We start from the raw sequence: 10,499 nt of genomic DNA, 5'->3' as shown, positions 1-10,499 counted from the left end.
TGGGAAGGAAACAAGCTCCCGGGGACCGGTTTCTGGCATTACAGCCGTCTTCGGCCCGGTTTGCTTGAATCCTGATGGTGCAATGAGCAAGGGTCTCACATCTGAGAATACCCTTCCACGCTTAGGGTGGACAAAAATATTTACAACAAGGGGTGGTGAGGGACAGAGTCTCTGAATTAAGCAGAAAGCTCTCACCCAGTCAAGAGATCAGGGCTAGATCCAACACCGTTTTTTAGCTCACTGCACCATCCCAGTTTCAGAACCTGGCTGTATGCAAATTAGTCTGTTCCTGTCCCAGTGCATGATGGGAACAGGGCAAACCAAACTACAGAAGCCAATTCTTACACTGGGAAGGAAACAAGCTCCCGGGGACCGGTTTCTGGCATTACAGCCGTCTTCGGCCCGGTTTGCTTGAATCCTGATGGTGCAATGAGCAAGGGTCTCACATCTGAGAATACCCTTCCACGCTTAGGGTGGACAAAAATATTTACAACAAGGGGTGGTGAGGGACAGAGTCTCTGAATTAAGCAGAAAGCTCTCACCCAGTCAAGAGATCAGGGCTAGATCCAACACCGTTTTTTAGCTCACTGCACCATCCCAGTTTCAGAACCTGGCTGTATGCAAATTAGTCTGTTCCTGTCCCAGTGCATGATGGGAACAGGGCAAACCAAACTACAGAAGCCAATTCTTACACTGGGAAGGAAACAAGCTCCCGGGGACCGGTTTCTGGCATTACAGCCGTCTTCGGCCCGGTTTGCTTGAATCCTGATGGTGCAATGAGCAAGGGTCTCACATCTGAGAATACCCTTTCACGCTTAGGGTGGACAAAAATATTTACAACAAGGGGTGGTGAGGGACAGAGTCTCTGAATTAAGCAGAAAGCTCTCACCCAGTCAAGAGATCAGGGCTAGATCCAACACCGTTTTTTAGCTCACTGCACCATCCCAGTTTCAGAACCTGGCTGTATGCAAATTAGTCTGTTCCTGTCCCAGTGCATGATGGGAACAGGGCAAACCAAACTACAGAAGCCAATTCTTACACTGGGAAGGAAACAAGCTCCCGGGGACCGGTTTCTGGCATTACAGCCGTCTTCGGCCCGGTTTGCTTGAATCCTGATGGTGCAATGAGCAAGGGTCTCACATCTGAGAATACCCTTCCACGCTTAGGGTGGACAAAAATATTTACAACAAGGGGTGGTGAGGGACAGAGTCTCTGAATTAAGCAGAAAGCTCTCACCCAGTCAAGAGATCAGGGCTAGATCCAACACCGTTTTTTAGCTCACTGCACCATCCCAGTTTCAGAACCTGGCTGTATGCAAATTAGTCTGTTCCTGTCCAAGTGCATGATGGGATCAGGGCAGACCAAACTACAGAAGCCAATTCTTACACTGGGAAGGAAACAAGCTCCCGGGGACCGGTTTCTGGCATTACAGCCGTCTTCGGCCCGGTTTGCTTGAATCCTGATGGTGCAATGAGCAAGGGTCTCACATCTGAGAATACCCTTCCACGCTTAGGGTGGACAAAAATATTTACAACAAGGGGTGGTGAGGGACAGAGTCTCTGAATTAAGCAGAAAGCTCTCACCCAGTCAAGAGATCAGGGCTAGATCCAACACCGTTTTTTAGCTCACTGCACCATCCCAGTTTCAGAACCTGGCTGTATGCAAATTAGTCTGTTCCTGTCCCAGTGCATGATGGGAACAGGGCAAACCAAACTACAGAAGCCAATTCTTACACTGGGAAGGAAACAAGCTCCCGGGGACCGGTTTCTGGCATTACAGCCGTCTTCGGCCCGGTTTGCTTGAATCCTGATGGTGCAATGAGCAAGGGTCTCACATCTGAGAATACCCTTCCACGCTTAGGGTGGACAAAAATATTTACAACAAGGGGTGGTGAGGGACAGAGTCTCTGAATTAAGCAGAAAGCTCTCACCCAGTCAAGAGATCAGGGCTAGATCCAACACCGTTTTTTAGCTCACTGCACCATCCCAGTTTCAGAACCTGGCTGTATGCAAATTAGTCTGTTCCTGTCCCAGTGCATGATGGGAACAGGGCAAACCAAACTACAGAAGCCAATTCTTACACTGGGAAGGAAACAAGCTCCCGGGGACCGGTTTCTGGCATTACAGCCGTCTTCGGCCCGGTTTGCTTGAATCCTGATGGTGCAATGAGCAAGGGTCTCACATCTGAGAATACCCTTCCACGCTTAGGGTGGACAAAAATATTTACAACAAGGGGTGGTGAGGGACAGAGTCTCTGAAATAAGCAGAAAGCTCTCACCCAGTCAAGAGATCAGGGCTAGATCCAACACCGTTTTTTAGCTCACTGCACCATCCCAGTTTCAGAACCTGGCTGTATGCAAATTAGTCTGTTCCTGTCCCAGTGCATGATGGGAACAGGGCAAACCAAACTACAGAAGCCAATTCTTACACTGGGAAGGAAACAAGCTCCCGGGGACCGGTTTCTGGCATTACAGCCGTCTTCGGCCCGGTTTGCTTGAATCCTGATGGTGCAATGAGCAAGGGTCTCACATCTGAGAATACCCTTCCACGCTTAGGGTGGACAAAAATATTTACAACAAGGGGTGGTGAGGGACAGAGTCTCTGAATTAAGCAGAAAGCTCTCACCCAGTCAAGAGATCAGGGCTAGATCCAACACCGTTTTTTAGCTCACTGCACCATCCCAGTTTCAGAACCTGGCTGTATGCAAATTAGTCTGTTCCTGTCCCAGTGCATGATGGGAACAGGGTGAACCAAACTACAGAAGCCAATTCTTACACTGGGAAGGAAACAAGCTCCCGGGGACCGGTTTCTGGCATTACAGCCGTCTTCGGCCCGGTTTGCTTGAATCCTGATGGTGCAATGAGCAAGGGTCTCACATCTGAGAATACCCTTCCACGCTTAGGGTGGACAAAAATATTTACAACAAGGGGTGGTGAGGGACAGAGTCTCTGAATTAAGCAGAAAGCTCTCACCCAGTCAAGAGATCAGGGCTAGATCCAACACCGTTTTTTAGCTCACTGCACCATCCCAGTTTCAGAACCTGGCTGTATGCAAATTAGTCTGTTCCTGTCCCAGTGCATGATGGGAACAGGGCAAACCAAACTACAGAAGCCAATTCTTACACTGGGAAGGAAACAAGCTCCCGGGGACCGGTTTCTGGCATTACAGCCGTCTTCGGCCCGGTTTGCTTGAATCCTGATGGTGCAATGAGCAAGGGTCTCACATCTGAGAATACCCTTCCACGCTTAGGGTGGACAAAAATATTTACAACAAGGGGTGGTGAGGGACAGAGTCTCTGAAATAAGCAGAAAGCTCTCACCCAGTCAAGAGATCAGGGCTAGATCCAACACCGTTTTTTAGCTCACTGCACCATCCCAGTTTCAGAACCTGGCTGTATGCAAATTAGTCTGTTCCTGTCCCAGTGCATGATGGGAACAGGGCAAACCAAACTACAGAAGCCAATTCTTACACTGGGAAGGAAACAAGCTCCCGGGGACCGGTTTCTGGCATTACAGCCGTCTTCGGCCCGGTTTGCTTGAATCCTGATGGTGCAATGAGCAAGGGTCTCACATCTGAGAATACCCTTCCACGCTTAGGGTGGACAAAAATATTTACAACAAGGGGTGGTGAGGGACAGAGTCTCTGAATTAAGCAGAAAGCTCTCACCCAGTCAAGAGATCAGGGCTAGATCCAACACCGTTTTTTAGCTCACTGCACCATCCCAGTTTCAGAACCTGGCTGTATGCAAATTAGTCTGTTCCTGTCCCAGTGCATGATGGGAACAGGGCAAACCAAACTACAGAAGCCAATTCTTACACTGGGAAGGAAACAAGCTCCCGGGGACCGGTTTCTGGCATTACAGCCTTCTTCGGCCCGGTTTGCTTGAATCCTGATGGTGCAATGAGCAAGGGTCTCACATCTGAGAATACCCTTCCACGCTTAGGGTGGACAAAAATATTTACAACAAGGGGTGGTGAGGGACAGAGTCTCTGAATTAAGCAGAAAGCTCTCACCCAGTCAAGAGATCAGGGCTAGATCAAACACCGTTTTTTAGCTCACTGCACCATCCCAGTTTCAGAACCTGGCTGTATGCAAATTAGTCTGTTCCTGTCCCAGTGCATGATGGGAACAGGGCAAACCAAACTACAGAAGCCAATTCTTACACTGGGTAGGAAACAAGCTCCCGGGGACCGGTTTCTGGCATTACAGCCGTCTTCGGCCCGGTTTGCTTGAATCCTGATGGTGCAATGAGCAAGGGTCTCACATCTGAGAATACCCTTCCACGCTTAGGGTGGACAAAAATATTTACAACAAGGGGTGGTGAGGGACAGAGTCTCTGAATTAAGCAGAAAGCTCTCACCCAGTCAAGAGATCAGGGCTAGATCCAACACCGTTTTTTAGCTCACTGCACCATCCCAGTTTCAGAACCTGGCTGTATGCAAATTAGTCTGTTCCTGTCCCAGTGCATGATGGGAACAGGGCAAACCAAACTACAGAAGCCAATTCTTACACTGGGAAGGAAACAAGCTCCCGGGGACCGGTTTCTGGCATTACAGCCGTCTTCGGCCCGGTTTGCTTGAATCCTGATGGTGCAATGAGCAAGGGTCTCACATCTGAGAATACCCTTCCACGCTTAGGGTGGACAAAAATATTTACAACAAGGGGTGGTGAGGGACAGAGTCTCTGAATTAAGCAGAAAGCTCTCACCCAGTCAAGAGATCAGGGCTAGATCCAACACCGTTTTTTAGCTCACTGCACCATCCCAGTTTCAGAACCTGGCTGTATGCAAATTAGTCTGTTCCTGTCCCAGTGCATGATGGGAACAGGGCAAACCAAACTACAGAAGCCAATTCTTACACTGGGAAGGAAACAAGCTCCCGGGGACCGGTTTCTGGCATTACAGCCGTCTTCGGCCCGGTTTGCTTGAATCCTGATGGTGCAATGAGCAAGGGTCTCACATCTGAGAATACCCTTCCACGCTTAGGGTGGACAAAAATATTTACAACAAGGGGTGGTGAGGGACAGAGTCTCTGAATTAAGCAGAAAGCTCTCACCCAGTCAAGAGATCAGGGCTAGATCCAACACCGTTTTTTAGCTCACTGCACCATCCCAGTTTCAGAACCTGGCTGTATGCAAATTAGTCTGTTCCTGTCCCAGTGCATGATGGGAACAGGGCAAACCAAACTACAGAAGCCAATTCTTACACTGGGAAGGAAACAAGCTCCCGGGGACCGGTTTCTGGCATTACAGCCGTCTTCGGCCCGGTTTGCTTGAATCCTGATGGTGCAATGAGCAAGGGTCTCACATCTGAGAATACCCTTCCACGCTTAGGGTGGACAAAAATATTTACAACAAGGGGTGGTGAGGGACAGAGTCTCTGAATTAAGCAGAAAGCTCTCACCCAGTCAAGAGATCAGGGCTAGATCCAACACCGTTTTTTAGCTCACTGCACCATCCCAGTTTCAGAACCTGGCTGTATGCAAATTAGTCTGTTCCTGTCCCAGTGCATGATGGGAACAGGGCAAACCAAACTACAGAAGCCAATTCTTACACTGGGAAGGAAACAAGCTCCCGGGGACCGGTTTCTGGCATTACAGCCGTCTTCGGCCCGGTTTGCTTGAATCCTGATGGTGCAATGAGCAAGGGTCTCACATCTGAGAATACCCTTCCACACTTAGGGTGGACAAAAATATTTACAACAAGGGGTGGTGAGGGACAGAGTCTCTGAATTAAGCAGAAAGCTCTCACCCAGTCAAGAGATCAGGGCTAGATCCAACACCGTTTTTTAGCTCACTGCACCATCCCAGTTTCAGAACCTGGCTGTATGCAAATTAGTCTGTTCCTGTCCCAGTGCATGATGGGAACAGGGCAAACCAAACTACAGAAGCCAATTCTTACACTGGGAAGGAAACAAGCTCCCGGGGACCGGTTTCTGGCATTACAGCCGTCTTCGGCCCGGTTTGCTTGAATCCTGATGGTGCAATGAGCAAGGGTCTCACATCTGAGAATACCCTTCCACGCTTAGGGTGGACAAAAATATTTACAACAAGGGGTGGTGAGGGACAGAGTCTCTGAATTAAGCAGAAAGCTCTCACCCAGTCAAGAGATCAGGGCTAGATCCAACACCGTTTTTTAGCTCACTGCACCATCCCAGTTTCAGAACCTGGCTGTATGCAAATTAGTCTGTTCCTGTCCCAGTGCATGATGGGAACAGGGCAAACCAAACTACAGAAGCCAATTCTTACACTGGGAAGGAAACAAGCTCCCGGGGACCGGTTTCTGGCATTACAGCCGTCTTCGGCCCGGTTTGCTTGAATCCTGATGGTGCAATGAGCAAGGGTCTCACATCTGAGAATACCCTCCCACGCTTAGGGTGGACAAAAATATTTACAACAAGGGGTGGTGAGGGACAGAGTCTCTGAATTAAGCAGAAAGCTCTCACCCAGTCAAGAGATCAGGGCTAGATCCAACACCGTTTTTTAGCTCACTGCACCATCCCAGTTTCAGAACCTGGCTGTATGCAAATTAGTCTGTTCCTGTCCCAGTGCATGATGGGAACAGGGCAAACCAAACTACAGAAGCCAATTCTTACACTGGGAAGGAAACAAGCTCCCGGGGACCGGTTTCTGGCATTACAGCCGTCTTCGGCCCGGTTTGCTTGAATCCTGATGGTGCAATGAGCAAGGGTCTCACATCTGAGAATACCCTTCCACGCTTAGGGTGGACAAAAATATTTACAACAAGGGGTGGTGAGGGACAGAGTCTCTGAATTAAGCAGAAATCTCTCACCCAGTCAAGAGATCAGGGCTAGATCCAACACCGTTTTTTAGCTCACTGCACCATCCCAGTTTCAGAACCTGGCTGTATGCAAATTAGTCTGTTCCTGTCCCAGTGCATGATGGGAACAGGGCAAACCAAACTACAGAAGCCAATTCTTACACTGGGAAGGAAACAAGCTCCCGGGGACCGGTTTCTGGCATTACAGCCGTCTTCGGCCCGGTTTGCTTGAATCCTGATGGTGCAATGAGCAAGGGTCTCACATCTGAGAATACCCTTCCACGCTTAGGGTGGACAAAAATATTTACAACAAGGGGTGGTGAGGGACAGAGTCTCTGAATTAAGCAGAAAGCTCTCACCCAGTCAAGAGATCAGGGCTAGATCCAACACCGTTTTTTAGCTCACTGCACCATCCCAGTTTCAGAACCTGGCTGTATGCAAATTAGTCTGTTCCTGTCCCAGTGCATGATGGGAACAGGGCAAACCAAACTACAGAAGCCAATTCTTACACTGGGAAGGAAACAAGCTCCCGGGGACCGGTTTCTGGCATTACAGCCGTCTTCGGCCCGGTTTGCTTGAATCCTGATGGTGCAATGAGCAAGGGTCTCACATCTGAGAATACCCTTCCACGCTTAGGGTGGACAAAAATATTTACAACAAGGGGTGGTGAGGGACAGAGTCTCTGAATTAAGCAGAAAGCTCTCACCCAGTCAAGAGATCAGGGCTAGATCCAACACCGTTTTTTAGCTCACTGCACCATCCCAGTTTCAGAACCTGGCTGTATGCAAATTAGTCTGTTCCTGTCCCAGTGCATGATGGGAACAGGGCAAACCAAACTACAGAAGCCAATTCTTACACTGGGAAGGAAACAAGCTCCCGGGGACCGGTTTCTGGCATTACAGCCTTCTTCGGCCCGGTTTGCTTGAATCCTGATGGTGCAATGAGCAAGGGTCTCACATCTGAGAATACCCTTCCACGCTTAGGGTGGACAAAAATATTTACAACAAGGGGTGGTGAGGGACAGAGTCTCTGAATTAAGCAGAAAGCTCTCACCCAGTCAAGAGATCAGGGCTAGATCCAACACCGTTTTTTAGCTCACTGCACCATCCCAGTTTCAGAACCTGGCTGTATGCAAATTAGTCTGTTCCTGTCCCAGTGCATGATGGGAACAGGGCAAACCAAACTACAGAAGCCAATTCTTACACTGGGAAGGAAACAAGCTCCCGGGGACCGGTTTCTGGCATTACAGCCGTCTTCGGCCCGGTTTGCTTGAATCCTGATGGTGCAATGAGCAAGGGTCTCACATCTGAGAATACCCTTCCACGCTTAGGGTGGACAAAAATATTTACAACAAGGGGTGGTGAGGGACAGAGTCTCTGAATTAAGCAGAAAGCTCTCACCCAGTCAAGAGATCAGGGCTAGATCCAACACCGTTTTTTAGCTCACTGCACCATCCCAGTTTCAGAACCTGGCTGTATGCAAATTAGTCTGTTCCTGTCCCAGTGCATGATGGGAACAGGGCAAACCAAACTACAGAAGCCAATTCTTACACTGGGAAGGAAACAAGCTCCCGGGGACCGGTTTCTGGCATTACAGCCGTCTTCGGCCTGGTTTGCTTGAATCCTGATGGTGCAATGAGCAAGGGTCTCACATCTGAGAATACCCTTCCACGCTTAGGGTGGACAAAAATATTTACAACAAGGGGTGGTGAGGGACAGAGTCTCTGAATTAAGCAGAAAGCTCTCACCCAGTCAAGAGATCAGGGCTAGATCCAACACCGTTTTTTAGCTCACTGCACCATCCCAGTTTCAGAACCTGGCTGTATGCAAATTAGTCTGTTCCTGTCCCAGTGCATGATGGGAACAGGGCAAACCAAACTACAGAAGCCAATTCTTACACTGGGAAGGAAACAAGCTCCCGGGGACCGGTTTCTGGCATTACAGCCGTCTTCGGCCCGGTTTGCTTGAATCCTGATGGTGCAATGAGCAAGGGTCTCACATCTGAGAATACCCTTCCACGCTTAGGGTGGACAAAAATATTTACAACAAGGGGTGGTGAGGGACAGAGTCTCTGAATTAAGCAGAAAGCTCTCACCCAGTCAAGAGATCAGGGCTAGATCCAACACCGTTTTTTAGCTCACTGCACCATCCCAGTTTCAGAACCTGGCTGTATGCAAATTAGTCTGTTCCTGTCCCAGTGCATGATGGGAACAGGGCAAACCAAACTACAGAAGCCAATTCTTACACTGGGAAGGAAACAAGCTCCCGGGGACCGGTTTCTGGCATTACAGCCGTCTTCGGCCCGGTTTGCTTGAATCCTGATGGTGCAATGAGCAAGGGTCTCACATCTGAGAATACCCTTCCACGCTTAGGGTGGACAAAAATATTTACAACAAGGGGTGGTGAGGGACAGAGTCTCTGAATTAAGCAGAAAGCTCTCACCCAGTCAAGAGATCAGGGCTAGATCCAACACCGTTTTTTAGCTCACTGCACCATCCCAGTTTCAGAACCTGGCTGTATGCAAATTAGTCTGTTCCTGTCCCAGTGCATGATGGGAACAGGGCAAACCAAACTACAGAAGCCAATTCTTACACTGGGAAGGAAACAAGCTCCCGGGGACCGGTTTCTGGCATTACAGCCGTCTTCGGCCCGGTTTGCTTGAATCCTGATGGTGCAATGAGCAAGGGTCTCACATCTGAGAATACCCTTCCACACTTAGGGTGGACAAAAATATTTACAACAAGGGGTGGTGAGGGACAGAGTCTCTGAATTAAGCAGAAAGCTCTCACCCAGTCAAGAGATCAGGGCTAGATCCAACACCGTTTTTTAGCTCACTGCACCATCCCAGTTTCAGAACCTGGCTGTATGCAAATTAGTCTGTTCCTGTCCCAGTGCATGATGGGAACAGGGCAAACCAAACTACAGAAGCCAATTCTTACACTGGGAAGGAAACAAGCTCCCGGGGACCGGTTTCTGGCATTACAGCCGTCTTCGGCCCGGTTTGCTTGAATCCTGATGGTGCAATGAGCAAGGGTCTCACATCTGAGAATACCCTTCCACGCTTAGGGTGGACAAAAATATTTACAACAAGGGGTGGTGAGGGACAGAGTCTCTGAATTAAGCAGAAAGCTCTCACCCAGTCAAGAGATCAGGGCTAGATCCAACACCGTTTTTTAGCTCACTGCACCATCCCAGTTTCAGAACCTGGCTGTATGCAAATTAGTCTGTTCCTGTCCCAGTGCATGATGGGAACAGGGCAAACCAAACTACAGAAGCCAATTCTTACACTGGGAAGGAAACAAGCTCCCGGGGACCGGTTTCTGGCATTACAGCCGTCTTCGGCCCGGTTTGCTTGAATCCTGATGGTGCAATGAGCAAGGGTCTCACATCTGAGAATACCCTTCCACGCTTAGGGTGGACAAAAATATTTACAACAAGGGGTGGTGAGGGACAGAGTCTCTGAATTAAGCAGAAAGCTCTCACCCAGTCAAGAGATCAGGGCTAGATCCAACACCGTTTTTTAGCTCACTGCACCATCCCAGTTTCAGAACCTGGCTGTATGCAAATTAGTCTGTTCCTGTCCCAGTGCATGATGGGAACAGGGCAAACCAAACTACAGAAGCCAATTCTTACACTGGGAAGGAAACAAGCTCCCGGGGACCGGTTTCTGGCATTACAGCCGTCTTCGGCCCGGTTTGCTTGAATCCTGATGGTGCAATGAGCA

Source organism: Lissotriton vulgaris, chromosome 3_1 (genome assembly GCF_964263255.1).
Source record: "Lissotriton vulgaris chromosome 3_1, aLisVul1.2, whole genome shotgun sequence".
NCBI classification, from domain to species: domain Eukaryota; kingdom Metazoa; phylum Chordata; class Amphibia; order Caudata; family Salamandridae; genus Lissotriton; species Lissotriton vulgaris.
Note: the sequence above shows the minus strand (reverse complement) of the source record.